This window comes from Neovison vison, chromosome 8 (genome assembly GCF_020171115.1).
Source record: "Neovison vison isolate M4711 chromosome 8, ASM_NN_V1, whole genome shotgun sequence".
NCBI classification, from domain to species: Eukaryota; Metazoa; Chordata; class Mammalia; order Carnivora; family Mustelidae; genus Neogale; species Neogale vison.
The window spans coordinates 122,319,127-122,331,141 of record NC_058098.1 but is presented as its reverse complement, the minus strand read 5'-3'; the positions used below and the strand labels follow the sequence as shown (position 1 = coordinate 122,331,141).

The 12,015-nt window shown below is 39.9% G+C and overlaps 1 protein-coding gene across 3 annotated transcripts in view; it reads left to right on the top strand.

Moving 5' to 3' along the window:
- Positions 1-12,015, top strand: part of BABAM2 (BRISC and BRCA1 A complex member 2) — a 406,214-nt gene that overhangs the window by 161,295 nt on the left and 232,904 nt on the right. The window lies entirely within an intron of this gene.

The following is a 12,015-nucleotide window of genomic DNA, read 5'->3' as shown; positions in this document are numbered from 1 at the left end:
AGTACCATCTTTAACAAAAAACCCAATCTATAAAGCCTTGCCAAGAGAAACCAAAGAAGACCTTAACTAATCGATGTGCGATGTTCATATGTTAGAAGGTTCAAACCCTGTAAGGTATCAGTTCTTCCCAAATGGATATATAGATGAGACCCAGTCCTAGCAGGTCAAAACCCAGCTGGCTTTTCCTTTTTTAAAACACTCTGATTCTAAAATTTATTTAGGAATAGGAAGGGCCTAGAATAGCCAAACAGTTTGAAAAAGAAGAACGAAATTGGAGGACTTACACTGCTTGATTTCAAGACTTACGCAAAAGCTGCAGTAATTAAGGCAGTGTGGTGATGCTTTTAAAAAGACAAATAGATCAGTACAGATCAATCTAACAGAGTAGAGTAGCCAGAAATAGACTCACACATGCATAGGCAACTGATTTTTGATGAACGTGGAAAGACAATTCAGAAGAAAAAGAATGATCTTTCCAACAAATGGTGCCAGAACAATTGAACATCTATACGAAAAAGGAACTTCAATCCATACCTTTGAACCATACAAAATGTAGCTCCAGGTGGATCAACTTAAATGTAAAACCGAAAAACTACAGAATTTCTAGAAAAAAGCATATGATAAAACTGCAATAAGGCTGCTTTTTAAAAATCTGTTTTGATTTCTGATATACTAAGTATCAAAATAAACACACATAAGCAAGAGCTCTTTGGAGTTCTTGGTACTTGGGAAAAGAAGGTCCTGAGACCAGAATATCTGAGGATTGCTGCTATTGGCTCTCTAGCCTGTTGTATTTCCTACGGGTTCGTAGCACACTATAAATGTGTTTCGTAAAACTTCTGCATTATCAGTCGTGCTAATTGTACTAACAAAGCGTTACCAGTTCCTACGAATGTAGAGTAAACCTGGGATCCTTACCACTTGCTCTTTAAAATCAGTTCTACTCATAAGCTGCCAGCTTCTAGGGTTTCAGTACAAATTGTGGTTGGTTTAGGTACATTTGATGAATACTCAAATGGAGAGATCCAGAGTGCTTCTCCCCTTTTGTGTATTTGCCATTTTCTGTGATGACTCAGAGCCACCTATTTATTCAAAGGGTGTGTGGCTTAATGTTCCAGCTAGCATTTAGCGAGGGCTTTTGGTGCCAGTGTTGCCACTGATAGGACAGTTATACATGAGTTCATATTTCCTTTTTTTTTTTTAAGATTTTATTTATTTATTTGACAGAGAAAGACATAGGGATAGGGGGAACACAAGCAGGGGGAGAGGGAGAAACGGGCTTCCCACCCAGCAGGGAGCCCGATGTGGGGCTCGATCCCAGGACCCTGAGATCATGACCTGAGCCGAAGGCAGACACCCAATGACTGAGCCACCCAGGCCCCCTACAGGGATTCATATGAGTTCATGAGTTCATATTTAATCCTCACGCTGTACAAGGTGGCATCGTGGATATCGTTGTTGTCTGCCTGGCATCTCTTTTCCCCTTCTTCTTGTTATAGTATTCCGCGTCATCTTCTTTGCCCCGTGCCATCCCTGTGATTCTAACAGGTCTGTACATTACAGTTCTCTTCTGCCTGGAAGGGATTAGTCCAAGGGCTGGGTACGTCATGGCCCAGTCAGAGTCTTCCCTACAACATTTGAAAATTGAAGTATGAAGGGAAAAATTTGTTCGGTGTTGTGATGTTTGTAGGCTGGGGTGAATTGAGTCCATAACTGTAGGCAGCCATGTTCCTCACCATGTGGGAAAGCTTCTAGGTCAGCACTGCTCAGGAAAGATATAATGTGAGCCACATGTGATTTCTAGTAGTCACATTAAAAGAGCTAAGAAGTGGGGCGCCTGGGTGGCTCAGTGGGTTAAGCCGCTGCCTTCGGCTCAGGTCATGATCTCAGGGTCCTGGGATTGAGTCCCGCATCGGGCTCTCTGCTCGGCAGGGAGCCTGCTTCCTCCTCTCTCTCTCTGCCTGCCTCTCTGCCTACTTGTAATCTCTCTCTGTCAAATAAATAAATAAAATGTTTAAAAAAAAAAAAGAGCTAAGAAGAAATAGGTGAATTTAGTTTTAATAATGTTTTATTGAACTTATATCCAGAATATTTTAATATGTAATCAAAATTAAAATTATTAATGAGATCTTAGATATACGTATATACATACAGATAAGATTTATTTGGTACTAAGTATTTGAAGTCTGATGTGTATTTTACTTTGTACTACCTCTCGATTTTGACTTCTCCCATCTGGAATGCCCCACAGCCACATTTGGTTAATGGCTGTCATATTGGACAGGACGGCTCTACACAGAGAGAATGAGGAAAGCCAACACAGAAAAAGAAGTAAAGATGAGAGTGAGAGAGTTAGAGAAAAGAGTATTGTCAACGGTGAGGTTTTGGTTTTAGTCCTTGAATTTTAAGTCGCTGTCTGGGCGCTAACTCCTGTTGTCAGCTGTCCTTTGGAGTCTCAGCTTCTCTCCTAGTTTTCCAGCAGATAAGTTATTTAGCTTAAGTGAGTATGTCATTTATAACCAGGAAGAATTTTTTAGTGTGTGTGTGTGTGTGTGTGTGTGTGTGTGTGTGTGTGTGTGTAAACAAGCTGAAAGAAGTTGGGTTACCTAGAGTTATCTTAATTGTAGACTGCAAGGCTTGGGTTTCTGTCTGGGTTTGTCTTACTCAAAAGCTCATGTGCTTTCCACCACAAGAGACTGCCAAGGAAGCGAGGTGTAGAGACGCCCTTTGCTCTGGGGAAAGGGATGGAACTTTACTCTTACACATGCAATGCCGAACACAGTCTTTCTAGCTTCTGACATAATGGAATTACGAAAATACTACTTTTTTGACAGGAACTTCTTGGTGGGGATGCATAGTAGCCCTGTCAACACATTCTCCCTCCACCCCTTTCTGAAAAGTGACTTCAGCAAGTCACTTGGCAGTAAGTGGAACCAGCTTCAATCCTGCGTATCTTTGTGGCCACATCCATGCTGCCTTGCAGATTGGTGGCGTAAACCTTGTTGCAATTGAAATACATTGTAGCCTGTCCAGGAAACTTTATTAGTACCTCTAAACAATTACATCATTAAAGAGCAGGATTTATGAGCTCTGTTAAGGCCAAGATCTGTTTTCCACCGTGAATAAAGTTAAGCAAGGTCTCCTAGTAAGTTTGGAATAATTCATTCTTTTCTAGTTGCTGTAAGTGATGTTGCAAAAAACTGGAAATCAACAAGAGGCTCCTCTGCATTTCAGAATCATACTTTTGAATGATTACAATACTCTAATATTGAGTTCATAGTTGATCCACTTTAGCAAATTGTCATAAACCGATATGCTGAGAATTAACATGAATGAGGCTTGAGGTTTTATGCTGGGACACCCAGGCAATCCACAATTGTAGTAAAAAATTTGTCCTTGATGGCACATAGGTCACCATTCAAGTTAATTTATTTACCTCTTTAGCACACTATCAGATGTTTCATTATTAAATAGTAACAGTTCAAGACAATTTAGCTTACCTGGGCAGTGTAACAGAAAGCTACCCCACATTAAAATCTGCAAAGCAAGTGTGCTGTCTGGTTTACAAGTCTGAGGTCTGAACATATCCCCATCACACCTCTCACTCGAACATTCCATCCGTACCTCTTCTACTCCATGTGTTCAAAGAAAAAAAAAAAAAAAAGACAATGGCTTCACACTGAGAGTCTGCTCACTCATGATCCTGTTGTATCCCTCTGGCTTCTCATCTAGAGTTACTACAGCTGACAGCCAGTTCTTGATGTCCTGGGAACTCTGCTCATGTGGTCCCGCCATGACAGGAATCCCCTCCAAAACGAATTCTCCTTCAATCTCCTCTGTTTTCTAGGGCTAAGTGGTCAGGTTCTTTCCTTTCTTAGATGTCAGGTGTGGGAAGGGAAACTCCATCTGCACACACACCCAGTTTGGAGGGGCTTCTAGGGTGGCTGGCAAAATTCTGTATCTTGACCCGAGTGGTTCTTTCCAGGGTGTTTGTCTTTTAGTAATTCACTAAGCTATAGATATTTTTTGCAAAGATTTCTGTATGAGTATTTTTCAATAAAAGGGTAAAATAATATAAATAAAAACAATATATTGATTGTAGAGAGTTCTAGGGAATTACATTTTCTCCCTGTTTGCTCTGCCTTAGTCTTGTCTTTTGCCAAGAAACCCAAGGCTGAGAGAGCTGTAATAGTATAAGAAAACCTTCTTCAGAGCCACCCTTAGAAAGGAGTCCATTCATCCATTCAATAACTATTTATTGAGTTGTTACTGTGAGTCAGGAACTGTACTTGATGCTGAGGGATAGATATGGTGTGTATGTATATTTCTGTGTGATCAACATGATAAATGTGATCTGTGTCCTCGCTGTGCTTTATAATTATGTCAGTGATACCACAGACTGAAAGACTATTCTTTAGTATCCTGTTTGGGAATATTATCATAATGATTTAGATTTACATCTGAAGCCATTGACATTCTTACTGGTAGACATTTATCAATAGGTAGCAAAGCAGTTACCTACTGGTCCATAATAAATTACTACAAAACCTTTTAGTGGCTTAAAACAACAAATGTTCATTATGTCTATTTCCTCTGGGTGAGGAATTTGAGAGTGACGTAGCTGAGAGCTTCCAACTTCTCATGGGGCTGGAGTCAGGACATTGGCAGTGTCTATAGTCATCTGAAGGTTTCACTGGGGCAGGAGGATCCAAGGTGGCTTCCTCCTACGGCTCTTGGCAGGGGAGTTTAATTCTTCCTCCCATGGGCCCCTCTACAGGCTGCTTGAGTATCCTCACAACATGTCACCTGACTTCCTCCAGAGCAAGCAGTCGGGGAGCGTGATTAGCAAGAAGGCAGCTGCAGTGCTTTTTAAGATCTAGTTTCTGAAGGCTCCTATACTGCTGCTTCCTCTTATTCACTTCATTACAAATGGCTTGAGTCCTGACCACACTTCAGGAAAAGAAAATTAGGCTTTCCTTTTGAAAGCAGGATTATCAGAGAATTTGTAGACCCATTTTAAAACCATTGCAAGTGCTATGTAGGTAAATAGGTCAAAAGATAGAAAGATAAATACTAGGGTCTAAAAGTTCACAAGCATCGCATTACTCTTTTAAAAACATTTAAAAATTTTATTTATTTATTTACTTGACAGAGATCACAAATAGGCAGAGAAGCAGGCAGAGAGAGAGAGAGGGGGAAGCAGGCTCCCCGCTGAGCAGAGAGCCTGATGCAGGGCTCGATCCCAGGGTCTGGGGTCATGACCTGAGCCAAAGGCAGAGGCTCCAACCCACTGAGCCACCCAGGTGTCCCAAGCATTGCATTACTCTTGTGTCTCTCTACTTACTTGCCTTACCCTTACATTTCAGCGTACTAGAAAATTCGCCTGATCTTTTCTTACTCTTTCTTGGTTTTGTGTCTTCCTCCATGTAGAATACTTTATATCACAATATCTGTTAAAATCTTACCCATCATATGTGGCTTTATTCCACTGTCATGTCTGGGAGGAGTGAATGTTTGAGGAAGGGCCTAGAGTAGACAAGTTTGAATCCTGTTCAAGGAAAAACAAGATTCTTGAGTAGGAATTGCCAGAGTACAGGGCTCGAACTTCATCATGTTAAAGAGTCAGGTTGGAAGTCACTTGAAAACAGGCCAGACACAGTGAAGGCTTCACTGGCACTGGCATAGGGAGGCAAGGAACATAGGTTGAAAGAGACTGCGGTAGTCTAGAAGGGAAGTGATAGACCAGGAGCAGTGCAGATAGGAAGGAAGGGCTGATGTTTGTCAAAGTTTGAACTCCTGCTGGCAGAATTAGTCTAAATCACCTCTGAATTTCCCTGTATCATATAGCACAGTGCCCTGAACTCAGTATTTGCTCAATAAGATTTCACTGTAAAAATTGATACATGTCTGTGTGCTTAGTGCATATAAAATGATTGAATGATGGTATAGATAAGTTCTTCTATCAATCAAGTGAACCCTACATTTTTAACTCATTTTTAAAAAAAGAAACACAGTCTACAATTATGGCAATTAAAATCCTAAATCTAAAGAAAACATAAAAGGAAATATAACTCTAGAAGTGATTCTATTTTTACTCAGAACCTATATTTTATTTGGTATGATGAGACTAGCCTAATAAAGAATAGAAACAGACTTCTGATTATGTAAGAGCCCACAATTATTTTTATGGTTATTGCATTCCAGTCTTCTTATGCAATATTTACAATGTACATGTGTAGCAAGGGCACAAAATACAAGTTCTAACAATCTTGACAGTAAATCAGAATCAAGTCACGCACTGTAACATTTGTGAGCTTGCTTGGCTGATGCAGAGAACCTTTGTTAAAAATGCATAAAATACCAAGTTTATAACTGTGGTAGATTTGGAGTTTCAAGTTCTAAAATTTAATTATCCCCCCCACCCCACCCTATAACTAATTCTGCCAAGACATTTTGATACTGGTTTAATTGTGAAGGTGGGGGGAAAAACTCATCTTCAATTTTGAGAAAAACAAAATGTTTTAAATATTATATGAATGTGCTGAGAATTTCAGCAGATTATGGCTACAAAAGATTATGATTCAGCCTGAAAACATAACCTATGGAGAATCAACTGTTCAGAATGAGCTCTTCCAGATGACAGATCTTACGAAGAAAACCTGCCAATAAAAGAGAGAATGCTAGAAGAAGAATCCCGTTGACTTTCAACATATGGCCCCGACACTGACAAATTTTATAGTTTTTAGTGAATAGCAACCCGAAATAACTGGGTTGATAAAAACCAAAAAAAAAAAAGAGTGCGTGAATTTAAAAAATTCTCTAATTTTCTTTTTTTTTGCACTTTTATTTCAGAGGATATTTTTAACGGAGTGAGTGTGTTTGTATCTGTGTACAGGGGTGATGAAGAAGGGGTACCCCCTAATTGTATTTTCACCTTTCAGGATAGTAGAGACTCCTAGCAAACTGAAAATAAAGACAAATATCCATGTAAATGTATGCATTAGGGAGAACATTGCCATCACTGTCTATTGTCCTCATTGATGGTTCTCTAAGCTACTAAGTCCCTGCATTTGTTCTCTTCTTCCCCTCTCTTCTCTCCGGGGACTCCCTCTTCTTATCCCTTTCTTCAGTTAAACCTTTCAAGTACTACTTAGTGACTACTAGAGATGGTCTGGCTAACTTCCTTGGCATTAGGTAGGTTGTATACTGTGTCTGAATGCTCCCTGACGTTATCTCCTGTGTTCATTTTTCCTTTCATTTGAGAAGTACTGAGTACCAGCTATGTGCCAGGCACTATACTAGAGAAACTTAAAGAGTTTACAGGCTGAATCTTGTCTGATGTATTTCCAGATGTCTTTGGTGTATAATGGGTCAAAGCATTACAGTGAGTTAAGTGTGTTGGTCAGGTTTATAGGTCAAGTTTCCTTCTGATATTTCCTTCCCTGAAGTGGAACTGGTACAGATAGATACTTCCTCTAGAGAGCTCTTAGATTCTCCTAAATTCCATGAAGATTGTCCCACCACCGTGGGAATGGTGGTGCTAATTTAGAGCAGGACTGGCCAAACAGGGAGAGGAATGGCCAAGTAACTGCAGAGCAGTGGATAAATGCTCTCGGTGTGCATTTGATGCACATTTGATAAACACATCAAAATGTCAGTATTCCAGCTCTGCCACTTGCCAGTGTGTACCTTGGTTTCTTCATCTGGAAAAAACCAAAAACCAAAACCAAAAAACAAAAAAACCCCGAGTATATAACTACCTACCTACTTCCGAGAGTGGCTGTGAAGATTAAGTGAGTTAATGCCTGTCAACCAGTTAGTCCAGTGACCACCACAGAGCATTCTGTAAATGTTACCTGTTACCATTCCTATTACTGTGATTCTGGTCAGAATTAATTCTTAAAGTAACAGGACAGATATTTACTAATTTCTGTGACTAATTATTATGATTTACACAACAAGTCCAAGCCTAGATGTTCACATGGAATAAACTTAGATGAGTTAGACCTACTTTAAGGCACAGCTTCAAATAACTTCATTAAACGTAACTATAGTCAAATTAGTTTTGTGCTCTGGTTTTCTTTATTGCTTTAAGAAAATTTTTCAATCGTCACAAAGCTTTTAGTGTCTTTTCCTGTTGGTTCTGGGGTGCTATGCAAGCTTTCCCCTTTGTTAGCTACGCGGACAGGTTTTATCGACCGAGAGACCTCCTGTTCTAATCCCTGGTGCGTGTCTCTTTTTCTTGGAGAGGTGTTTTGTCCTCCAGTGGCCGTACCTTGGCTCTCTTCAGAAATCCCCATGGAAGTTTTTATTTTGGTTGGTAAAAAAAGCATGAAATCATGATAGGAGGCATCATTCCTGACTCTCCTATTCAGTTCCAGGAAAAGCTCACTACTGCAGCCTTTGAAGTACCTTCCTTATCAGTCTGACGTTGCCAACAACTTAGCTTGGCAAGGACAAGGATTTTATCTTAGAGTATACGTTTCTCTCTTTATGTGGACATTGAAAACCGCCAGAGCAAAACAGTGTTTCAGATGTGAAGTTCATTGAACTTCACTCTCAAGTAGAATTATGTTCAAGATCTGTGTACTTGACTTTTGTTAACTTAGACCTCAAGGAAAAAGAGGTGTTAAATCACAGTTAAATTCTGGACAAGAGCTTAAGCATGCAGTCAGATTGCTTGTGTCTAAACTGCACACCTACCATTTATTATATAACGCTGGCAAGTTGCTCAACCCCTCCAAGCCTCAGTTTACTTAATTATAAAATGAGAACTGTAATCTCTGTTCCACATGTCACCGTGTTAGGGTTCTGTCTTGACTTCACATGACCCATCCCAGTCATGGCTGCCTTTCTCCCACCACCCTGAGTTTTAGAAAGAAACCCCGAGATTTCTCTTTACAGTTTTATCATCCAAGTGTGCGGCCCTTAACTATAACTGGGTTTTTACCTATTGTTTTAAAATTTGATGTGTCTTTTAAGTCTCTTTCCGTCTGTAGGTTCTTCCTTTCCTTTTCCTCACAATTTGTTATTGAGGGACCCAGGTCATTTACTTGAAGAGTTTCCCCTCGTCTTAGATTTTGCTGATTGTACACTCTTTGTGCAGTTCAGCCAGTTCCTTTCTATTTCCTGCAAACTGGCAGCTAAATGGAAAGGCTTAATCAGATCTGGGTTCAGTGCCTTTGGCAAGACGATGGGTGGTGGTGGGTTCTTTTAGCAAGTAAATGTCTGGTTGTCACTCTTTCCATGATGTTAGCAGGCATCAGTGCTTTGTGCTTAGATCCCTTAATTCACTGAGGGTTACAAAATGGTTATACTGTAATTTTATCATTCTGTTTTTATTTATTAGCTTGAATAATTTTATAAGGAGATGATTTTTCTCATCTACTATTTGGTTATCCAGTGGTATAGTTCATATAAGAAAGGCAGGGTAAATGCTTGATTCTTTCCTGTTACTTGCCCAGAGTTTACGATAACGAATTGGTCTTTTACTCTTAGAAGTTGACTGATTAATTGTCTATATTCATATTCCTTTTGGACTTACGACTTTAAATATATTTGATGAGTTGAAATTTAAATTGTCTCATCTCTGGCCATCAGTAACCTTTTCAGGTTGATTCCTGAGTCCCTTTGACATGACCCTAGTAGTAGTCTTTGATGTCTGGGAGAATGAGATGTTTGAGACTCATCTTGACTATTTCCTGACCCACATCTGAAGTCAACCATTTTTCTAAGAAACTCTGATTTCTTTAAGCAGGAAATATTTCACTCCCATGTTAGGCTTACTGGGTTGACTATAGTTTTTAGGCTTTTTCATGGTACAGAGCTAGGAAATAGATATTCAACGTGCTTAAGAAGCTTCGGTGGTGAAAAATTTCAAATGTACACAGAGGTAAGGAGGACAGTGTATTGCATCATCACGTAACTCATTACCTAGTTTCAAAAGAATTACAAACAGAAAGCTGATATATTTTAATTGTGTTCTCCTCCTTTCCCGTTCCCCATGCTGGGTTGTTTGGAAGCAAATCCCATACTTGATGTGATTTTTACTTATAAATGCTCTAGTTGACATTTTTTTTTTAATGACATCCTCTGTCTTTGCTTCTCTTCTGTGAAGTTGAGCCCTCTTTTACTGACCTAGCTCTGCCACTTAGCAGGTGGGACTTAAACTCTCTAATCCTCCATCTTCTCAAAAAAAAAGCTATAATTTAACTAATGGCCCGAGGCTAGATAGTGAAATTGTTGTAATTTTTTTCAGGGTGGGACTCTTAGTGCTCCACTGAAAGTCTCTGAGCACATATGCATTTATCTAATTACTAATTTCAGATACAGTCTTAGAAGTGGTATTGGTGGCTCAAGGAGTATACAAGGAACAGAGGAAGAAAAAGAGATCGAGTCTATATATTTTTTAATATTTAATACTTATTTTTATATGTATTTTGTATTATATATATTTTTTCTTCCAGAAGATTATATCAATTTACTCTCCCTCTGACTTTTATGATTGGTGTTCTAAGGCTTGGTTACACTTGGGAGCAAATTGCTGGGACCATTAGGATTTGGGTGGTGGACAATTCATAAAGAGTAGACCTGGACTTATGGGGAAAGAGTGTCATTTAGCGTTCTTCAATCTCAGTACTATGGACATTTTTGTCAGATAATCCTTTTTTGTGAGGGTCTGTCCTGCTTATTGTATGATGTTTAGTAGCATCCCTGACCTCCAGCCACTCGATGCCAATAGAACTCTCTTCCTGCCCTCCCTCCCCACTCTGTGGCAACCAAAAATCCCTCTAGACATTGCCAGATGTCCCCTGGAGGGCAAAATTGCCCCACGTTGAAAAACCACTGAATTTTTCCCCCTAATTTTCTTTCTATAATGGAAATCTGTTTGTTAAATGTTAATTGATAGTCTCTGCATACTAATAATTAAATTCCTGTAAAGTAGTTAAGAGGTATTTTCTCTTTTTTGTTACAGTAGTTTGAGGGGGAGGAACAGTCTGGGTTCAGTTCCCTTGGTAAAACTATGGGTGTTCTTGCCTTATTCCTTTAACAGTAAAGACAATTTATGGAAAATGGCATATATTGAAAACTTGTTTTTGAATCACAGTGTTTTTGGTTTCATTTTGTTCACTGACAACCTAATGTGTTTTCTAACTTGGGCTGTGTTATCCTGCTGTGTTAGGCCCTTGTCCCCCTCTGTAAAGCTGGCCACCGGGGTCTGCCATCCTCCCCTTGCCCGCTTTAGTGCACTGATGACCCGTTTTACTCCAGTCCTGATGGCCCTTTGCTGCTTCTTTATCTGGCCATGAGTTCACTTAAGAGTTTCACGCCATCTTCTTCTCCCCTCCCAATCAAAAATGAATTCGGCGTGCATAATCTTGGAACTTCATTTCAGCTTTTGGAAAATTGCATATGTGGTGTTTCCATTGGAGTTGAAGCTGGTGAGGCGTCTGATAGAGACTAGACCTTAAATGTTATAGCGAGCAGACCGCATTTGTCAGTTGTACTTTTCAGACCTGTTTGAAATGGTATGTAAAGAAATCGGAATCATTTGTTACCACAACATTACTTTTGTGACAGGAGCCTTGACAACAGAGTCCTTCTCTGACCCTGACTTCCTCTCCAGGACGCTAGCCCCTGCTGCAGGTCTGTGGGTACTTGGGACTTAGGATTGCAAATATATTTTCTTTTCTTTTCTTTCTTTCTTTTTTTTTTTTTTTTTTTAAGATTTTATTTATTTGACAGACAGGGATTATTATTATTTGACAAGTAGGCAGAGAGGCAGGCAGAGGGGTGAGAGTCGGGGGCAGGCTCCCTGCTGAGCAGAAAGCCTGACGCGGGACTCAATCCCAGGACCCTGGGATCATTACCTGAGCTGAAGGCAGAGGCTTAACCCACTGAGCCTCCCAGGCGCCCCGCAAATACATTTTCTAAGGAACAGCCACTTACAGACTTTGGGAGATGCTTGAGGTGGGTGAAAGACTATGCCTTTGACCATGTGGTGTTCCCAAATGA